Source organism: Giraffa tippelskirchi, chromosome 2 (genome assembly GCF_054371585.1).
Source record: "Giraffa tippelskirchi isolate mGirTip1 chromosome 2, T2T-mGirTip1v1.2.pri, whole genome shotgun sequence".
Classification (NCBI taxonomy): Eukaryota; Metazoa; Chordata; class Mammalia; order Artiodactyla; family Giraffidae; genus Giraffa; species Giraffa tippelskirchi.
In genome coordinates this window covers 34694732-34716461 of record NC_137276.1, presented here as the reverse complement: position 1 = coordinate 34716461, position 21730 = coordinate 34694732, and the positions used below count along the sequence as shown (strand labels likewise).

General features: G+C 40.5%; 1 protein-coding gene and 1 non-coding gene across 4 annotated transcripts in view; both read left to right on the top strand.

Annotated features, from left to right (window-relative positions):
- The window catches only part of PLCE1 (phospholipase C epsilon 1), a 359604-nt gene that overhangs the window by 6845 nt on the left and 331029 nt on the right, over window positions 1-21730 (top strand). The window lies entirely within an intron of this gene.
- Window positions 2905-3011, top strand: LOC145539984 (U6 spliceosomal RNA). Its single transcript, XR_014078121.1, has one exon. It is a non-coding gene; the product is annotated as a U6 spliceosomal RNA (small nuclear RNA).

Below are 21730 nucleotides of genomic sequence, written 5' to 3'. Positions count from 1 at the left end.
AGCTGTGCTTCTTTTGCCTCTCAAGCTCATAATTCAGAGTAATACTGGTTTTCCAATTGTGTCACAGGAGGGTTGGAGCCTCTGCCAGGTGAGGGAGATGGTGGAAGAGGAAGATCTCAACCCTTCATCCCATTTTGCCCACAGCCCCACTCTTACTCATTTTATTTATATATCGAGGTCCTGCCTCAGATTTGGCATGTAAACGCACCTCTGTGCTAGAGAGACAGAAGTTTGAGAAGACCTAAACCCCGCATTAAGGCACACTACGTATAACCTTAGCCCAGAGACTTGGATGTGCAGGAAATAGAACTCTGCTGTGTTTTCTCCAATTGTCTTTTACAAGATGAGGATCTGGAGCCAGATTGCTTAGATTTGTTTACCTGGCTCCACTATTTATGTGCAATCTGTGTGATCTTGTGCAAAATTCTTGGTCTACTGGAGCCTAAACTTCCTCATTCACTAAATGGGAGGGGTGACAGATAGTAGCATCTGGGCCTCCCTGGTGGCCCAGTCATAAAGAATCTGCCTGCCAGTGCAGGAGACTCAGGTTTGATCCCTGGGTTGGGAAGATCCCTTGGAGAAGGAAATGGCAACTCATTCCAGTATTCTTGCCTGGGAAATCTTATGGACAGAGGAGCCTGGAGGGCTACAGTTCATGAGGTCACAAAAGACTCCGATACGACTTAGCGACTAAACAGCAACAACAAAATAGTAACACCTAGTAAATGAGACTGTTCATGTAAAGAGTTTAGAACAGCGTCTGATAGACAATAAGAATTCAACAAATATTGGCTCTTAGGCTCATTTTCATTCTGATGGGGTCTCCTTGGTGCTCTCCGCTGGTATGGCTGGGGGTCTTACTTCCACTACTTCTCTCTCTCCTAGTTGCCACTGTTCACTGTCCCTGACCGCAGATGACTTCAGGTGCATGAGGCTGCTTCTCATGGGGGCACAGCCGCCCCTCCCCGAGGTCTCTGAGGTCTCCCTGCCTCTGCCAGGAAGAGGGTCCCTTCAGCTCTGAGAAACTGCGGGATGTTTGTTCTTTTCTCTCCTGTCTGCCAGCTGTGGGGGCTGAGATGAGAGGGACAGGGTGGAGCACCAGTCTCCTCCCTGGTTTTTCTCCATGACATTGAGTCTATAAGACAGATTTCATACTCTTGCATCCTTTCACCTCTCCCCTTAAGGCATAAAATAAAATAATCATTAACAGGGCGGCTAGGCCTGACAGGGTTGTTGGTTAAACAGGGCTGGCCAGTACTGTTATCTACATAGTGGTGGTGTTGCTGCTGGCTCCATGGAGTGATCTGCTGTGGGGCAACCCCACAGAAATATGCTCCGTGTGTAAAAACACTGGAACGTCTCCTTCAGGAGGGCTGGTTACATTTGCACACGAGTTCAGAGCTATAACAAAATGCGGTTAGCATTTATGAATTTTATTGCTTTATAGGAACAACTACATTTTGATAACAAAACAGTAAGGGTGCTCCATTCAGAGTTAAGAAAGAGGCAGAAGCAAGGAGAGACTCTATTTTGATGACTTCATTTTAGGTTTAAACTATATAATATCACTGACTATGGAAAATCCAGAGAATGGAAAAAAAATCACTGGGAAAAACACATGTGACCAAGCGCATACTAGACACATCTGGGATTAAAATATCATATAACACAGTTTAATTTGGATATCACTGGAGTTAGTTCAAGTTACTGTCATTTCTAAAGAAAGCTTCAATTCATTTGTTATTATTAACAACATGAACTCAGATTTCATTGATGAACATATTTTTGCCTATGATCTGCTTGCCTGGAGAAATTGAAGCATTCTCTAATAGTCTGGTTTGTCCATCTCAGGGAGGTGGATAAAATTCACAGAAGTTAAATGCTTTTGGCATGAGATTGTATTCCTTTTTCCCCGCAAAGGCAGAATGAATTTGGATGACAGAGTCGAGCGTGAGCCTCACTGGGTCTGCAGTTTTGCTAACTGCTGGGGTCTGAGTAAATTCAGATTCACTTCTCTGCCGCTCAGCAGGCTAGTTAGTCCCTCACTCAGCTTGGTTTACTGTGCCAGAGGTTATTCTTTCATCATGCCTGCGGCAGGGTCCTAAAATTCACAGTGGGATGGATTGGTCAAGCTCCAGGCAGTTGTGAAAGAAATATGCTCAGTTATTATATGAATCTCAGAGAGGATGGCAAGAGCTTCTTGAGTTATGCATAGAAACTACATAAATTTGTACAAAGAACTCCAAAAAGTGACTTTCCTGCTCCATCAGTGTAACAGCAGTCAGATAGCCTTGCAGGTTCTCCCAGGGCACTTCTTCAGTCTAGGGTTTTGACTAAGTACCCTTTGCTGACCGAGAGCTTCTCCAGTGCCAAGTCACGGGATGGCTGACAACAGGTGAAGTGTGTTCCTGACTCAGGCAGGCAAGCCCAGATCAAATTAGTTACAGAGGATCAGAGAGCGTGCTTACTTCTAGCCAAGCGATCTCTCTCTAATGAATTGTCACTATCTAAGCAGTCAAGGAAATGGCAACCCACTCCAGTGTTCTTGCCTGGAGAATCCCAGGGACGAGGGAGCCTGGTGGGCTGCCATCTATGGGGTTGCACAGAGTCGGACACGACTGAAGCGACTTAGCAGCAGCAGCAAGCAGTCAAGAAGGTCTCAAGTATGTCACTTGTTTAGATTATTAGTTTAAAAAAATAAAGAATTTTTAGACAAACACTGTATGTTTTCACTTATATGTGAAAATCTAAAAATCAAAACAAATGAACAAATACAACAAAACAGAAACGGACTCACAGATAGAGAGAACAAACTAGTGGCTACAACAGGGGAGAGGAGTATGGGTTAGGGGGAATAGGTGAAGGAAATTAAGAGGTACAAACTAGCAGTCATAAAATAAATCAGTGCTGGCTTCAGCAACACATATACTAAAATTGGAATGATACAGAGAAGATAAACATATCTCCTGCACAAGGATGACGTGCAAATTCATGAAGCGTTCCATACTTTTTTGAAAAAGTACTAAAAAAAGTCACAGGGATGTAATATACAGCACAGGGAATATAGTCAATATTTGATCATAACTTTGTATGATATGTAATCTCTAAAAATATTGAGTCATTATGTTGTACATCTGAAACTAAAATTGTAAGTCAACTATACTTAAAATAAAAAATTAATTAAAAAAGGATTTTTAATCCAAAGCCATTTTAACAACTAAAATTCTATCTTTTAATTATTAATGCAGGTGTTATGCATCTGTTTATGATTTGTTTGTTACATTTTTATTATATGCTGTGTCTTGCAACAGTGAAAATTGAGAAATCCAAATGTTCCCCTGTCACTTTTAAGAGTTGGAGAAACGTCTTCTCAGAGACAAAGATTTGACCAAGTCACCTGGCTGGGGAGCAGTAGAACTGGAACTTCTGCTTGTTTCGAGCAAAATTAAGACCGTAGTATAGATACCTAATTGGAGAAGGAAATGGCAACCCGCTCCAGTATTCTTGCCTGGAGAATCCCGTGGATAGAAGAGCCTGGCAGGTAACAGTCCTTGGGGTTGCAGTGTCAGACACGACTGAAGCAACTTAGCAGGCAGCATAGATACCTAATACACAATTTTCAATCCTGCCTCTTTGCCTAACATTCTATCATTAAGATGTTTCCACTCCATTAAGTGTTTTTAAATCTTGATTTCAGTGTCTGAATCTCATCTGTCATGTTTTCCCACGGAGGGTTTACTGATTCCCCCCTTTTTGGGCATTCAGTTGTTGATCCCCAGTTTTTTCTATTTAAGTAACTCTTCATTGCCTAGGTCTCTAATTCTTTCTTTAGCACAGAGTCCTAGAAGTGAAATTACTAGGTCAAAGTGAAGAACTTTTTTAAAGGTTCCAGATACATACTGGCAAAATGCTTTCCAAAAAGGTTACAACAGTTTGCACTTCAACTAATGATGTGCTAGAGTAGTCTTTCCAGTGGGATGTCAAAGAGAGATACCAGACTTGGTACTTCATAGTTTGAATGTGCATTTCTTTGATTACTAGAGATAAAAAACATTGATATCTCATCAGTGTGCTTTCTCTTGGTTAATTATTTAATCACATACTTTGTCCATTTATTTGAGACGTCTTAATGAATGAAGACTGTAACGTATCATTGTCATTTGATGCTGTTTTTCTCAACTAGCATTTTTTCCTGAGTATAATACAATGCAAGTTAATTTTGGCTAATTTGGGAAACAGAGAAAGGCACAGCAAAGAAGTCCAAAATCACCTGCACTCCTACCATTTAGAGTTCTTACTAACATTTGGTTCATGGCTTTCTGGGTTTATTTTCTTTTTTCCCAAATTGAGATCATGTTTTCACATTTTATAACTTTTCACCTAACTTTATAAATCATAATTAAGCAAATTATGTTTATCCTACTATGGGTTACTCTGTATATATATTAATGAAGTATCATATTTTTGAAATGTTTATCGTGTGTCTTAATGTGCAGAAAATTTTCCATATGGCCAGATAGGTCTCTGTTCTCCCTGGAGATTACTTCCACGGCTTTTCAATTTGTATTCTTTACTCCTTTCTGTGATTAACTGTTTTTTTTTTTTCTCCTTAGGTCTTTAGGCTTTTACTTATGTTCAGCTTTTCATTTGAAATTAGTTTTTTGTTGTTGTTCATATTATGAGTTGAAGACCTATCTGTTTTCTAAATACTTAATTTTCCTTCATAATGTATTTATTTCCTCATATATATATTTATATTTCATATATAATTACCTTAAATACTATACCTATTGGATTATCCTAGATTATTCCTGATCTTATTTTGTATATTCTAAAGTCAATTTCAGGCCTAAGATATCTATTTGTAAATTCTTTAATGAGTACCACACTGTTTTGGTTATTTAATATTTTAGCCTTATAACATTAATTGCACACTGAATTCTCATTATAATTATTAAAATTTTTCTTATTTTCCTTGCTTATTCTTATAAATTAAGTTTTGAAACACTTTGTCAAAATGTTCAATATCTGTTGATATTCTAATTAGGATTATAATAAACCTATATATTGGGCCTCCCAGGTGGTGCTGGTAGTAAAGAACCCACTTGCCAATGCAGGAGACATAAGAGATGTGGGTTCAATCCCTGGGTCAAAAAGATCCCCTGGAGGAGGGTATGGCAACCCACTCCAGTATTCTTGCCTGGAGAATCCCATGGACAGAGGAGCCTGGCAGGCTATAGTCCATAGAGTCACAAAGAGTCAGACACGACTTAGCATACAGGCAAACTTATATATTAATTTAGGAAGAATTAATAGGTTTATATATTTAGTCTTTCCATACTGGTATGTTTCTTAATTTACTCAAATGTTTTTATATCTCTTGCTGAGGTTTGTAGTAACCGTCGTGTAAATCATATGTGTATGCATGCATGCTCAGTCCTGTCCAACTCTTGCAACCGAGTGGACTGTAGCCCACCAGGCTCCTCTGTCCATAGAATTTTATAGTCAAGAATTCTGGGGTGAGTTGCCATTTCCTACTCCAGTGAATCATATATTTCTTACTTATTTTAAAATAAGTTTTATATTTTTATTTAATCAGCTTAATTTTTTAGCTGATTTTCCTGAACTTTCTAGGTAAAGAGTTGTGTTGTCTACAAATAATTGTTTCTTTTAAACCAGAAATTTGAACATAAATAACTAAAAGGGAGGATGATAGACCTTTAATTTTATTCCTGATTTTAATAGAAATGCTTTTCATGTTCACTAGTAATTATGATGTTGCTTTTGGTTAAAAATAGTTTGAGGAAGGAGTTTTATATTCATAGATTTTTTTTTTTTTTTAATGAAAAGAGTTGAATTTATCAAAAGCTAAAAGGTCATCTTTGAGATGACTGTGTGCTTTTTTTTCACATTTGACCTACTGGTATGTTATATTAACAAGTTTCCCATCATTAAACCATGTTTTCAGTCTTGTTGTGGCAGTTAATTATCATTGTGTTAATGAATTCTGTCTGTAAAGTAGAGATTCATCTAGGACCTACTTAGATTTTATTTTGTTGGGTTTTTCTTTAAAGTTAGATTTATTTTAGCTATGGTCATCAAAGACTGACATTAAAATTAGCATGCTGCCCCTGAGTGTGCATAGATTGAATTCCTGGAGACCTCCTGTGCTGTCCTGAGAGTGACAGGGGCAGCTTAAAAATGGTGAGGAGCTGGAGGCCCTGTTGCTGTGGGAGAGAGTAAGGACAATGAAATGTCGACAGTAGCTTAGTTCACTGGGGCTCTTCCTGTGAAGTGAAAATTCGATCTTTGTTTTTTTTTTTTAAACTGGGACACTCTTGTTTCTTTGCACTCATCATAGACTAGGCAGAATTGAAACTACCGCTAGAGGGTTAGGCACTGTTCATAATGATTCCAGACACCATGTAGACCTCAGTCTCCTTTTCTGGTTTGATACGGGATTCTAAGTAGCAAGGCAGCAAACCTGAAAGACAAGCTTAGAGTCTAGTAGGAGTCAAATTCAATGTCAAGTCTTCGTTTAGGTGAAAAGTTAAAAAAAAAAAATGTTCCTAAGGCATATAGAAGGGAAGAGAGAAAGTGGTTACAAAACAAAAATATTAAATGGTGAGTACTGTAAATGTGCATTTGACAGCTTTAGGAGTGAGAAACTGACCCAACGATTTAGCTACTGCGTGCGTATCTTTGTGGAGAAGTTGAGGAGAATCTGAGCCTGAGATGTAAGGAGGTGGTTGGTTGTTTCTTCAACTCAGTCTTCTTCACACTCTTGCTACTTCTATGTCACCACTCCTTCCCTGTCTCCTTGTTTTTCTACAGTTTTGTTTTTTCCCAATCTTATTGTCTTATCCACTCAACATTGTCTCATCCATTCAGCAGTCCTTCTGAGTCACTCCCATGGCTCAAGCACTATGCTGCCTGATGGGGGATGCTGGTGAGCAAGATCCCTATGGCTACTGCCCACCTGAGCTTACCTGAGCCAGGTGATGATGAAGGTGAGAATCTGATAATCTCTTAATTTATGAAACAAGATGTTACTAACTCTCCCCCTTACTCAGTATTTCAGACATTTGCTTATTTATAGAAGGATATTATAAAACATCATGAATGAGGAATCATTTCTAAATTGTAAAATTAGACAGTTTGTTGTTGTTGTTCAGTTGCTCAGTCGTGTCCGACTCTTTGTGATCCCCTGGACTGCAGCATGCTAGGCTTCCCTGTCCTTCACCATCTCCCGGAGCTTGCTCAGACTCATGTCCATCGAGTCAGTGATTCCATCCAATCATCTCATCCTCTATTGTTCCCTTCTCCTCCTGCCTTTAATCTTGCCCAGCATCAGGGTCTTTTCCAGTGAGTCAGCTCTTCGCATCAGGTGGCCAAAGTATTGGAGCTTCAGCTTCAACATCAGTCCTTCCAATGAATATTCACGATTGATTTCCTTTAGGGTTGACTGGTTTGATCTCCTCGCAGTCCAGGGGACTCAAGAGTCTTCTCCAGCACCACATTTCCAAAGCATCAATTCTTTGGCACTCAGCCTTCTTTATGGTCCAACTCTCACATCCATACATGACTACTGGAAAAACCATAGCTTTGACTAGATGGATTTTTGTTGGTAGAGTAATGTCTCTGCTTTTTAGTACACTGTCTAGGTTTGTCACAGCTTTTCTTCCAAGGAGCAAGCATCTTTTAATTTTAGACAATATTTTGTTTTAAGGGGGTTGGTTAAACTCTGTGACTTGACTTATGGGAAAGAGGCTTCGGTTGCTGCTCCTTACGTTTTCTCAAGCAAAACATCTTCATCCTTGTTTCTTCCCTTCTGAAGAAATTTCTTTTCAACTGGAAGAGTTCTGGAAGCAAGGGCTGCTGGGACTGAAGAAGGGGCATATTCTAAGGCATAAACTAGAAGGACCAAGGAGAGGCAGGGTGTGCTCACCTTGACCAGCTCTGTTCAGTGCAGGGACTCAGGTGGAAGCTTGGGAGAGTGCCCAGGATGTGGTTGCTGCTGTATCGAGAAAGCCATTCAGGTTCATCTGGAGAATCTGGTTCACATAAATGCTTTGCTATTGCTTCATTATGCTTTTTAAATTGGTTCTGTAAAGAGCATACTGACTGCATTCCTAATGTCATACCCGAGATTAGCCATCAAAGATCTTTCAGTACAGTCAGGGAGAGAGGGCACAAATACCTGAAATTTTCTTTATCCTTACCAAGAAATGGCTGAGTCCCTGGCCAGCTGTTAAGTGGCTTGAGTCCAGGAGAGGGAGCTCTGGGCTGGAATTTTCTGGAGCAGAGCAAGGGCTTGAAGGAAGCTGGGTATGGCTTGATGAAAATGATGGGAAGGTGTTTCTGCTTGGGAAGAGATAAAACCATCCTTAGAAGTCTGGTTCACGGGAGTGTGCTAGTTGGCCAGGTGAGCAGCATCTCCTCTGAGGTCTTCTTACTCCTTGTTTGTCTTACAAACATATTGTGGATCCTTCGAATATATCCACCTCCATGAGTTTCATCAATGATTCCAGATCTCTCTGTGATCCATGCCCCACTCCTAAGCTCCAGACCTGCACATCCAGCTGCCTGTGAGACATCTCCCCAAAACCCATGTCTCAAATTGAACTCAGTCTTTTCCCAGACCTATTTCTCCCACATTCCCCATCACAGTGGACAGAATCTTTATAGATTCAGTTAACAAGACTAGGAACCTCAGCTCTCCAAGCACACCCCCACCCCTACCTTCTGAGCTTCTTCCTCCCAGTATTCACTACACTCTGCTACCTTCCATTTCCATGTCTGTCTTTCCCAATAAATCCTGTGCTCCACGAAGGCAGGGTCTTCCCAGGTGGCACTAGTGGTAAAGAACCCTCATGCCAATGCAGGAGACATAAGAGACGTGGGTTTGATCCCTGGGTGGGGAAGATCCCCCAGAGGAGGACACGGCAACCCACTCCAGTATTCTTGCCTGGAGAATCCCATGGACAGAGGAGCCTGGCGGGCTATGGTCCATAGAGTCACAAAGAGTCGGACACGATTTAGCATACAGGCAAACTGTAGCCTGGTGGGCTACAGTCCATGGGGCCGCAAAGAGTCAGACATCATTGAAGAGACTGAGCATTCATGAAGCCAGGGGCAGGGTTCACTTCTGTGATCTCTAGCTCCAGCACAATATTCAGCCTGTGACAAAAGTGCTCCATAAACACATGTTGATTGATGGTATGAATTGAACTTCCTGTCTGTTCTACCTCCTAAGTATTTCTCTAGTCAGGCAGACCCTAGTTTGAAATCTAGCTTTGCTGTTTACTAGCTGGGTAACCTTAATAGATCTTTTTTTTTTTAATTGAGTTAGTTTTTAATTTACAGATTAAGCTATTTATTTTTTTTACAGATTAAGCTATTTTTAATCTCACTATTCATCAGCTTCTGAATCAGTAAAATGGAGTTAATTGTGGTGCCTACCTCATAGGTTTGACATGAATTAAATGAAATAAAACATATAAAACATTATATGCATAATAAATAAATTATGCATAAATAAAGCATATAACACATTATACCATGTGTTTGACACATGGTATAGTCTTTACTGTTACAAAGGTAGGTTTGAAGCTAGACTGTGAAAGTCCCTTAAAGTAGGTTAAGAGGTGTGTGCTGTATCTATTAGAAGCGGAGGATCCATGAAAATTTCTAACTGTGTGGCAGAAAAACTATAATCTGTGCAATCAACCCAAATTTGTGTAAGAATCAAAACTCTATCACTTAATAGCTGTAAGCTTTTCACAAAAGTACCTAGCCATTCTCAACCTCAGTTTTAAACCTCTAAAATTAAGATAACAATACTCAGTACCAGGATTTGTTGTAAGGTTTAAATGAGATGGTTTATGAAAGGTGTCTGAGACTTTTTTTTTAAATTGCTGTCTTTCCTCCAGTGATAAGTTCTAGGTTCCCTTGGAAAGATATCTGAAGTCCAGAGGCTTTTCTTTGGCTCAACTTCGTTTAACATTTTTGTCAGACTTGGATGAAGGCAAAAAACCTTATTTCCAAATTTGCAGATGACTCAAAGTTGGCAAAATAGCTAATACAATAGGTGATGGAACGGAGGCTCAAAATGACCTCAACAGTCTGGAATGTTAGGCCTTCACCAAATGGGAAGTTGGGCATCTAGCAGATGGATCAAAGGGACAAGGAGACCATTTATTTATTTTAAAATTTTTGTTGGAGTATAATTGACTTACAATATCATGTTAGTTTTAGGTATACAATAAAGTGAATCAGTTATACATATACATATATCCCCTCCTTTTAGATTCTTTTCCCATATAGATCATTACAGAATATTGGGTAGAATTCCCTGTGCTATAAGTAGGTCCTTATTAGTTATTTATTTTATATATAGTAGTGTGTATGTGTCAGTCTCAGTCTCCCAATTTATAAGGAGACCATTTAGAAGGAGATTCCGCTAGTCCAGATGATGAATGGAAAGGGTATGACCAGGGGGTGGTGTCAGTGGCTAACAGTTTGGAAAAAATTTTTAGAAAAATCACCAGAATATGACAAATAACTAGGTGGGTGTGTGGATGAAGAGAACTAGTGATAACTGGGAAGTTTCCTTTCCAAATTCCTGGGAAGTAGGAGGTTGGAGAAGGAAATGGCAACCCACTCCAGTATTCTTGCCTGGAGAATCCCAGGGACAGCGGAGCCTGATGGGCTTCCATCTATGGGGTCGCACAGAGTTGGACACGACTGAAGTGACTTAGCAGCAGCAGGAGGTGCCAGTTAATAGGAAGGAGGAAGTTAGGCAGAAGAATTGAGTTAAGGAGAGAAGGGAGGACGGGAGTCTGGTTTTATACTTGGGGTGTTGGCTGTATCCAGCAGGAACTTGGAAAGTCAGGACTATAGCTCGTGGGAGCAGCTGTGTCTAGAAAGAGACATTTGGGAGTCATCCACTTAGAGGTGATAGTTGAAGCCGTGGGTGGGAGGGGTTGGGATGGCCAAGGAGTGGCCAGTGCTATTCAGAATCATTAGCGTTGTTGGCTCTAACTAGAGATAAGCAGGATAAACAAACCCATGCCCAAGTGGGAACTAGTTCTACTGCCTTCCAGGAGTTCTTTAATGCATTAAAGCAAATTTTCACAGGATGAAAAAAATCTCATATAATAATTTCAGATTTTCAAAAAGTTATTTTTCCTTACACAATACATAAATACATTCTTGGTTGTAAAGAATGTGAACATTGCAGATAATTTAAAAGCCCCCATAACTCCTCTCTAAGTCTGCTTTTTCTTTTTCAGAGGTAATCACTGTTCCTAGTTGGGCGGGTGCTGTTCAAACATTTTGCTATATGTTTATACAGTTGTACATACACATAATGATAATTTGTGTGTTTTATTTTATATAAGGCACTCCTAACATGTTTTTTTCTTTGATTTATTTTTATCTTAAGAAAATGAAACAATATACCCTGAAATCCTTTCTAGGTAAATGTATTTAGAGCTAAGTTATAAAAATAACAAAAAAACTGTTTTACTGGATATGAATGTACTATATTTTATTTAATCATTCTCTTGTAGATGGAATATACCTTCTCTCCAACTTTTGCATCTGCTCATTCTGCAAGATGCAGTGCTATCCCTGTGTTGGGAAGATCCCCTGGAGGAGGAAATGGCAACCCACTCCAGTATTCTTGCCTGGAGGATCCCACGGACATAGGAGCCTGGCGGGCTATAGTGCATGGGGTCACAAAGAGTTGGACATGACCGAAGCGACTTAGCGTACACACACACAGTGTGTAGGAGACTGCCCAGGAGAAACTGGGATACATCAGTAATAGTAAGCCAGGAGTTGGCAGACTGTTGGGGCAATGAGAAGCACATACAGAAAAGGACAGGCAGAAAATGCTTTCTTTTTTTTTTGTACTATAACTTTGTATTTTGCATAATCTATAAAAATATGGAATCACTATTTTGTATACCTGAAACTAATATAACATTGGAAATTAACTCTACTTCAATTAAAAAGAAAGACAAATCCATTCAATAAATCACTTAAAAAGAAGGCAAAAGATATATAGACACATTAAGGGGTATACTAAAGGTATTTAATAAGATAAAGTGAAATCAAGTAATAGAAAATGCTACTTCTTAAGATTGCCACACACTGTGGTGGCTTCAGGGAAGGAGACCTTGTTTGTTGTGGGGTTGCAGAAGGCGATGAGAGAGGCTGAACTCTTTGTCTGTGTTTTAGATGGAGACGTGGATGGACGATGGAAGTGTAATCCTAGTTTTTGGTGCCCTAGTTCTCCCTACCTTACCAAGGGATCAATTACTAATATGTTATGAACCTTAGGACAAGGAATTTCTGTGTCAGGCTCAGCCACCTGCTGTGTTTAACCTTGCCAGGATCCTTTCTCTGCCTTAAGCTGGAGGAGCTGGAAGTAGTGGGGAGAAAGGGAAGAGGAGGATGTACGCTAATGAGATAGGGACTTTCATCTGGGTCTCCAGGTCCAAGCCAAAGTTGGAGTGATTGATTTGGGGAGGGGTGTGTTGGGTTTGAGAACATTTTTCTTCTTACAGATACCATCAAAATGAATACATAAAATTTTCAATTCTCACTGGGAGATCCTGAAAATATATCATATACACCAGTGAGACACTGGTATATCGTTCCCTTTATTCTTTCTTTCTCTTTTTTTAATTTAGTTGGAGGATAATTGCTTTACAAAGTTGTGTTTGTTTCTGCCATACAACAGTGTGAATCAGCCATAAGTATACATATGTCCCCTCCCTCCTGGACCTCCCACCCCACATCCCATCCCACCCCTCTAGGTTGTCACTCACCGAGATGAGCTCCCTTGTATTATACAGCAACTTATTTTACATATGGTAAAATAGCTATCTATTTTACATATGGTAATGTATATGTTTTGATGTTACTCTCTCAATTTGTCCACAGTCTCCTTCCCCGCTCTGACTCTGTTCCTGCTCTGCAAATAGCTTCATTGGTACCATTTTTCTAGACTCCATATATGTACATTAATATACAATATTTGTTTTTCTCTTTCTAACTTACTTCATTCTGTATAACAGGCTCTAGATTCATCCTCCTAACTAGAACTGACTCTCCCTTTTTTTCTTGAATGTATGGGATTTCTTGAGTGTAAGGACAGCTGAGAAGGGAAAGGAAGGACAAGCTTTTTCTCTACTTGCTTTGTCCCACCCCAATCATTCTCTCTCTCTCTTTCCATCCACCTCTCTTTCTCTTTCTGGTTTTCCTGCCTTTGATGCTCTGAATCATATTATATCGTAAGCAAATTTGGGACTTGCGTATTTTATGCAAAATACCAGGGCCCTCCTTTTCCTTCTCTTCCTTTCTGCTGCCTTCATTCAGGGCTCAGGAGATTCTACTTTGGCTCAGTCTCAGGAAATCACACCGGTTCTTCTTTCTCCCCTTCCCTCTGTTCAGCACTAACTCAGCCGCTGCAAAGCTCTGCCAGGTGGTTAGGAAGCCTCACCATCCCAGGGCGAGATGGCCGAGAGCTGGGCTCCACAGCAGCCCCAAATCAACTACATAGGCAGCCCTTGTCCTCCAGCACGTGTGGGAAGAATTTTCCCTTGGGGTCTCTGTCTAGTTCCCCAAGCCTAGGTCCTCCCGACTCACATCCTCCCTGCTTGCAGCACAGTGAAGTTTGGTTGACTTTTTGCGTTTCTCCTGTTTCTGCTTCCAGGCAAGCCTGGCCCTCTGAGGTCCAGGAGCTGGGCTCATCTCCCCAGTGAGTGGGCTCATCTCCACAAGGCCTCCACAGGCCTTGTGTTTGAAACGGCTCTGATCTGCTACCTGTGAGGGAGTCGCCACCACCCACCTCTCTGGGTACATCTCCCAGCCCCTCTGCCCCGACTCGTCCCCTGAGGCACCAGATACTCCACCAGTAAATACCCAATGTGTTCACTACTTGCAGCTCCTTGAACGCAGCACGTGGTCTTTCCATTCTGTGCCTCACCCTGGGCTGCCCACTGGTCCCTAGCCCTCTTTCCTGTGTTGTTTAGGTTCAGTTTAGGTATCAATCACTCTACAAAACCTTCCCTGACTGCCCTCATGCCAGATTCACCTCACTGACTTTGGGTTTTCAATTGTACATCTGTGTCCACCTCTCCACTGTGATGATCTCCGTTACCTCTCTGTTCTTAGGGCTGAGCCCAGGACCTGGAATATTGCAGGCACTCAGTTCATGCTCATTGAACCCCACTGGCTTAGGGCAGGGAATATCTTTGTAGTTTTTCCTCTAGGTTTGCCCTCCTGGCAGATCGCTGCCTTCGTAAGTAGCATCTTGTTATTTGAGTCCCACTAGTATCATCTTGCTATTTGAGGCTCACTAAGAGGCCTCGCCTTATAATAAATTATTGGGTTGCATTCTGTTTGGATGGTTTGCCGGGTGGAGTGGCATTTTTAGATTCCAGACAAGTCTCTGTCTAGGAGGAGTGGAGAAACGAGGAGGGGCACATACTGTGCAGGGTCAAGAAGGAGGCCCCTTGAGGTGCTCAGGGCTTCATGAGCCGCCTTTCCATGCATGATAACCACATCCTATGTGGAGGCTTTCCTTTCAAAGCACCTTGGCATACCTGGTCTTATTTGATCTTTCCTACAAATCACCTTGGGAAGTGGAAGGCAACAGGTATACGCAGTGAAACAGATAAGGCTGATTCATTTATTTATTCTGTATAGATTTATTGAGTTCCCATTCTCTTGCTGGGAACATGACAATGAATGAAACCAGCATGTTCCCAGCTGTTAGGAACTTCTGGTTCTGGTCAGGCGATGCCAACAAGTGACTAGTGTGCAAATAAGTAATACATAGAATTTCCAGTGACAGTACGTGCTCAAAAGACAATCAGGCCGGGTAATATTATAGAAAGTGATGAGTGGGAGGGGTGAAGGGACTGCCTTAGAGCAGGTAAAGCCTTTTTGAGGAGATGACATATGAAATAAAGTCTGAAAGGTGAGAAAGAACAGGCCAGGTGACGTGCTGAGAGTCTGAAAGTGGAGCTGGTCCTGGAGCCCCGAAGCAGGCTCTTTCCCGATGTCCCTCGAGCTCCTCTCTTCCCTCTTCACTGTGTCCACAGCACTCACGAGTACATTAGAGACACACTGCAGGTGGATAGAGAGTGGGGGCTCAGTAGTTGTGGTGCACAAGTTTAGCTGCTCCACAGCACATGGAATCTTCCTGGACCAGGGATTGAACCTGTGTCCCCTGCATTGATGGGTGGATTCTTTATTCACTGTACCACCAGGGAGGTCCTTTAGCTGTTCTCTTACTGCAGGAAAGCAACCAAGGCCATCAGTCAGGACAGGAAAAAAAGGCATATATATATATATATAAATATAAAATACATATATGTAAATACATGTATAGATATAGGTATACATGTGCATGTGTGTGCATATGTATACCTATATCTATATATCCTACAGCAATTGAGAGGGTAGAATATTTTTCCTGAAAAATCCTTTCAGAGCTGGATTCACGTGAAGTTTGTGGGAGGAATATTTAGGTGATTAGTAGTGATACATGGAGTGTGTAGCTGTGAGAAATAAAAGAAACAAGTCTCTGGCACCTGTCATGGATACTTACCACCACCCCACTTAGGAACAAGGGCAGTTAAGGTTGTCTAAAGAGTGGATGGTTCTGCACAGTTGGTGTGGCAATAGTTGGAGAATAAGGCTCATAGTCACTGTTCAAAAGAGCTTCCTGAATAGAATGTGGTTCTGCAGAAAGAAAGGTAGGGGTCTTTGGCGTGATGAGCAGGACCCAGAAAGGCAGGTGAAAGGCAGGTTCAAGGAACAGGAGTTAGACCACCCTGGCTCAGGTGGATGTCAGGTTGATTAATTTGAGAGGGTAGTTTTGATTAGCTGCCCCTCAAACTTGGCTCTGTTTGGCCTAGTTTAATATTATAAAATGTCACTTAAACCTAGCAAATAGCCCTTTAATAAATTTCAACTAGACTCATCAGTTTTATAGACCATCTAACTGAGGGCCTACCAAAGGATTTGGCACACAGTAGATGTTCAGAAAATAATTTGTTAAATGAGTGAATGAATGAATCCTACCCTTTGGTTGAATCCCATGGGCAGAGGAGCCTGGCAGGCTACAGTCCATAGGGTCACAAAGATCTGGACACAACTGAAGCAGCTTAGCACACATGCATGCACCCTTTGGTTGACCAGCCCTTGGAAGCAAGATTGAACAATCTGGAATTTATTGTATTCAAAGAATAGGGCAGTGTTTACAAGTATATCAAACAGGTGAGATGACGCATGATTTCAGGGGAGCACAGCCTGTAATTTCTCTAGATCTTTTTAAAATAAGATTTAGAATGTTAGGATAGAGATTGCTAAAGTTAATATAGATTTTATTATGTCCCAAAGTTACTCTTTTAGAGAATATAATATTAAACAAGAGAAGCAGGACAAGAATGCTACAAACAGTATAATTTAGTTCTATTAAAAAATCTATATTCTTGGGGGAAAAACGGGAAAGAAGTTATAACAAAATTGGGACTTACCCAGTGATCTTACCTTATCTTTTCTACTTTCTACTTACCAGACTTTTTCCAAATTTTATACAGTAAGTGTGTATTACTTTTATAATCAGAAAAATATAACGTGTGATTTGTTAAACAGTTAGTATAGAATGTGGTATGACATTCTTGCTCTATAGAGGCTTTGCCTCTATGCCAAAGCCTGCTTTGTTTTTTTAATCCCTGGCATTCATCATAAAAATCACAGCTGATATTTCAAATAATGACATTATGATAGCAAAAGTGAACTGCACCTTAGCAGATGTGCTCCTACCTGTGTCATGTGACACAGTTGATCTGCCGAGGAGCCCACACCATCCAGATGCTGAGATTGGCCATATTATGGCTCCTTGCCTCTACCTGCGCATCCCTCAGCCTCCCTGGGTACTTGCTTCCACCCCCCGTACCTGTCAGAGGCTCAGGAATGGCTGGGAAGCTGGTAGCGCAGGTCAGAGCTGCCCTGCTTGCTTCTGATTGTGGACTCAGCAAACAACTCTGTAATTTAGATTATATTGACTGCCCTGAAAAATCTCAGATGTGCCAGGGTATTGTCCTGTAGACTAAACAAATTAAAAAAAAAATAAAAGCAGCCGAACCCTGAAAACTTATTGACTTCGTTTTTTCAATCAGGTGAAAAGTATGAATAATATTGCTTCTCCCTTTTGGATGATGACATCTCAGTGGTAAATCGAGACACTGCTTAAGTGAACTTCGAGTTTTAACAAGATCTTCTATTTGCATTTTTGACTTTACCGAAAACAAGTGCCATTAGAATGATATCAACTGTTTGAGTCAGTTGTTGTCTTGGGCCCCGACCCAGAATTTGATGTCATTGATGGGCACCCATGAGGAACAGGAATAATTTTGAAGCTTTTGACCAGAGGACTTCTGAAGACCTTCATTAGTGCTAGTGTTAAATATAACACAAATGTAAAAATGAAAATGGCCGTCTTATTCACTAAGTATGTGGATTTAAAATGCTTTCTATCTGCTAGGGCTTTGCATGGGAACCTCTATGAAACTGGAGAGTTACTGAGTCTGGAAAATGTTTCACTCAGTGTGATGATGAAATGTAGACTAGGTATCAGACATGCGGGACCCAGGATGGAGGGAGAGAAGGAAACACAGACATGAGGAATAGAGTTTGCAGGACTTGAATCATATCTTATTTTGATTAAATCAGGATCAGTTTACTGAGAGCCTGTAATGTGAGAATGTGTTAGAGTAGTAGAGGGGTTCTATTATGGTTATCTTACTCAAGAGTGAGTTCATTTTCATCACATGTATTTTTAATTCTTTGGAAAGACAATTACATTAATTGAGGAATGACATGTAGAATACCAGTTTGAAAAAACATTTAGCGAATGGGGGTACTGATGTTGCCTAACTATCAATTAATTAAAAATAGCTTGTAACATGAGCTCTAGGTACCCCATTTAAAGGGTGGCAGTAGGCTGCTTGGGGAAGCCCATTATATTTTTGATGCATTGATTGAGTAAAACAAGATTTTCAAGGAAGAGGCTCCGGGTCCTTCCCACTTTTCTCTTTTCATTGCTCAGCTTCCAAGAATGTGCTGCTTTGACCTAGTATGAGAACTTTCCAACTCCAGGGTGAATTGTCCAAGATGGTTCTACTGCTTCTGCTGCAGTTAGCCTTAGTGAAGGCAGAGTAGTCTCCAGGTGCCAGCCAACCCATGACCTTCCATCTCTCTCCAAAATGAGACTCCTTCCTCTCTCCTCCACTTTCTCCCTGGCTTCACTTCCCTGGACAGAGTCCTCTTTTAAAGACTGTGACATTCTCTAGGAAGTCTTCACTCATGACTGGAATTCATACTGATTTCTGTCATCTCTGTCTTCATTTTTTATCTGTTGCACAATTAGTACACACTATGGAGTGATTCTCCCAATTTTTAACTGGCTAGACTATACTATTCAGTGTTCTATGATAATAGCTCATATCTAAGTTTTCCACTTATGGCTCTGAAGTAATAAATGACTTCCCTGTGGGCAGAGGTTGTGCCTGGAGAACTCTCATTTGACAAATAACACATGATCCAGGGCCCACTATGTCTAATATCTCCATATTTCTGGAACAGCAACAAGGAGAGAAGGGGTGATTTGCAGGCTGATTGGAGCCACCAGGGAAGCCCCAACGCACAGGTATTTCAACTTAAATATTATCTCTGAGGATATCAGGTATTGTTTTAGGCAAAAATTTTAAATCTCAATAAATAGTTATGAAGTGGCAAAAAAGAGATTATATATGTATGTATGCGTATATATATATATATGTACATCTCCTCTCTACACAGAGACGTGTATATACATATGCCTACATGTATTCATATATATGTGGAAAGAGAGATAAGCACTAGCAGTAGTTAGCTACATCATGTTTATGGATTAGATGCCTCAGTGTGGTTAGGATGTTATTTTTCTCCAAATTGATTAAAACCAATCCCAAATAAAGTCCTTGCAGGTTGATGATATTCTTGAGGATTGGGGTAAGGTTTGGGTTTACCACACTAAATAATGTAGCTCTCTGTTCCTTCTTAATTGATGTGAATGAAAGGATGAGAATAGTGTTTGGGGAAGATTCTTCTAAAAATTATATGGGATGGATTGAAAGAGATTAGAATTTGGGAGACTGGAAGCTCTTAAGTGATCCAGGTCCTAATGGGCAAGGATTAGGCTCAAGGAGCTGTGGAAGGGAGAGAGAGTCAGATACCTATCGAGACCAAATGTTTGCCTAGGTATATGCCAGAAATGTGGCATATACCTAGTGTGTCTATAAGATTCCTTAAGATTGAAGATGCAAGGTCTTTGCTTTTCAGAAATTCTCCATACACACAGGAGTCCTAAATTATTAATAACTTCAGTATATTGTGTGCCGTGACATTCTGTGATGGTAAAATGTGGGAAGAACCACAGGAAACACAGATGAGAGCAGTTAATACTGACAGGTGAGCATCAGTGAGGGCTACAGAGAGGAAGTGCTGTGTAAGCTGGGTGACGGAGTCTTATTTAAGTTAGAAGGCAGTGGGAAGGGAAATCTAAGGGGTATTAAGTGCAAGCCTGGTTCAACAAATGGCAAAAAGGCCAGTGTGACAAGATATCTTTTCCTTGAGGGTATTGGTCAGAGATGAAGTTAGAAAAAATCAACTGAGACTAAATCACAGAGGGTTAAATGCCATCTTCTGCTGTCTGCTTTTCTCTCTTCTCGTCATCTTACCAAAAACACGAATCTTTTTTGTACATACATCTTGTGAGTATCTATACCATAATCCTGTCCGCCTCCACTCTTGACTTAAAGTTACATTCTACTATGTCTAATATCTCCATATTTCTGGGACAACAACAAGGAGAGAAGGGGTGATTTGCAAGCTGTTTGGAGAATGTGTTTTTCAGTGACATTTTCCTTTCCTTGTGAGTTTTATAATTGAAAATTAACCTGTATGGATAAACATTTTTTATGATCTTGCATGTTACTGTATTGTCAGCCTTATCAGTATATTCATTCAGAATTACTTATTTGGGTAACTTTCTCATCTACTTATCAGTAGATTCCTGATGTCTAATATACATGGAGTATAAAGATTAAGATCTCTTTGGGTGTCTGGGTCATAAGTCTAGCATCAGACTCTGAAACTTTTCTACTAGAGTAGAAGTCACAAAGGGTTAAGTTTTGGGGGTCTTGGGAAAGGATCTAGATGGGTACACCAGTGCCTTTGGGGTGTGTTTTTGAATCTTTGTTTCTTTGTGAATTATGGAATTTCTGTTATCGTAGTTCAGAGAAAGGAGGTCAGGGAGAAGTGGAACAGCAGACATTCGTGGAGAAGAAAGACTCCACTGAAGATTGACTCATATCATGCAGAGCTTGGGTGTGATTGTGTGCATACACCTACAACTGTGCCCTCCGTGTGCCTGTGGTAGGAAGAAGGGGAGGAGAGGGTTGTGCAGACATAATATTTTCTTTAATCTCTTTGCAGAGTGGACTTTGGAGAAGAGCAAGCCTAAGTAAACACTGTGGCATAGTTGTTTGTCTGTCATACACATGATACTCAAAAGGACTCTATAAAATCCTTTCTTTAAGTTAAGAAGCAAATAGAATTATTTGGCTACCAACTTCGATGGTTACCCCAGTGTTTCTTTTCCATGATGGTGAAATTCCTGAGCAGTTTTCACTTTCTGTGATTAGTTGAAATGTTCTCCTACAAGCTTCAGATGAATTCATGGTTATGCATTGTATTTTCTTTATCTTTCTTTACACTGCTCATCCTATGTGAATATGGGTAAAGTGATTGCTACCTCTTTGTAAAGTTCCACCCCAGATCCCCCTCCAGCAGAACTTTACTGATCCCCTGGTCCTTGGCCATCTTGCTTTCTTAACTCTGCAGAATATAATCGGTACTTAATAAATAATTGAGAGCTGTCTGACAGATTACTTTTTGTTGTTGCTGTTAAGTCCTACCTCCTTCTAACACCTTCAGTTAGAAAAGACAGTATGCTTGTATTTCATATTTTTCTAATTTTAGTATTGTTTATGATACAAAGTACCCCTTCTCGTTTAAGAGCATAAAATTGGAAACATCATAGAAATTCAGGAATATAACTTTCCCTCCAATTCAGGAATTTTCTATATAGCTTCCTTGTTACATTTGTCTGTTCTCTTAGATAAATCATTCAAGTACTTTGAGCCTTGTTCATATAATGAGGGTGACAATAGTACTCACCTTTGTTAGGAACATATCTGGGTGCCAGTGACAGAAAACCTAAAATAGTAATGACTTAAGGAAGACAGCATATTATTTTCCTCTCTCCCAAATCCAGGAACAGGCACAGTGGCTTCTATCTTATTTCTTTGCTATGCACAGCATCTAGTTTCATGTTCACCTTGCAGTCTGATATGGCTGCTCCAGCTCCAGCCATCATGCCTTCCTTGCCAGCAGAAAGGAGAAAGAAGAGAAAGAAAAGGGCATACTCTCTCTCTTCAAGGACACTGTCCACAAGTAGCAAACCATTCTGCTTATATCTAATTAGCACTAATTTAGTCACATTGCTACATGTAGCTATAAGGGAGGCTGATAAAGAGATGGCCTTGTACTTGGCTGAAATTCAGAGTTTATATTACTGAGGGATATGGGAACAGATCTGGGG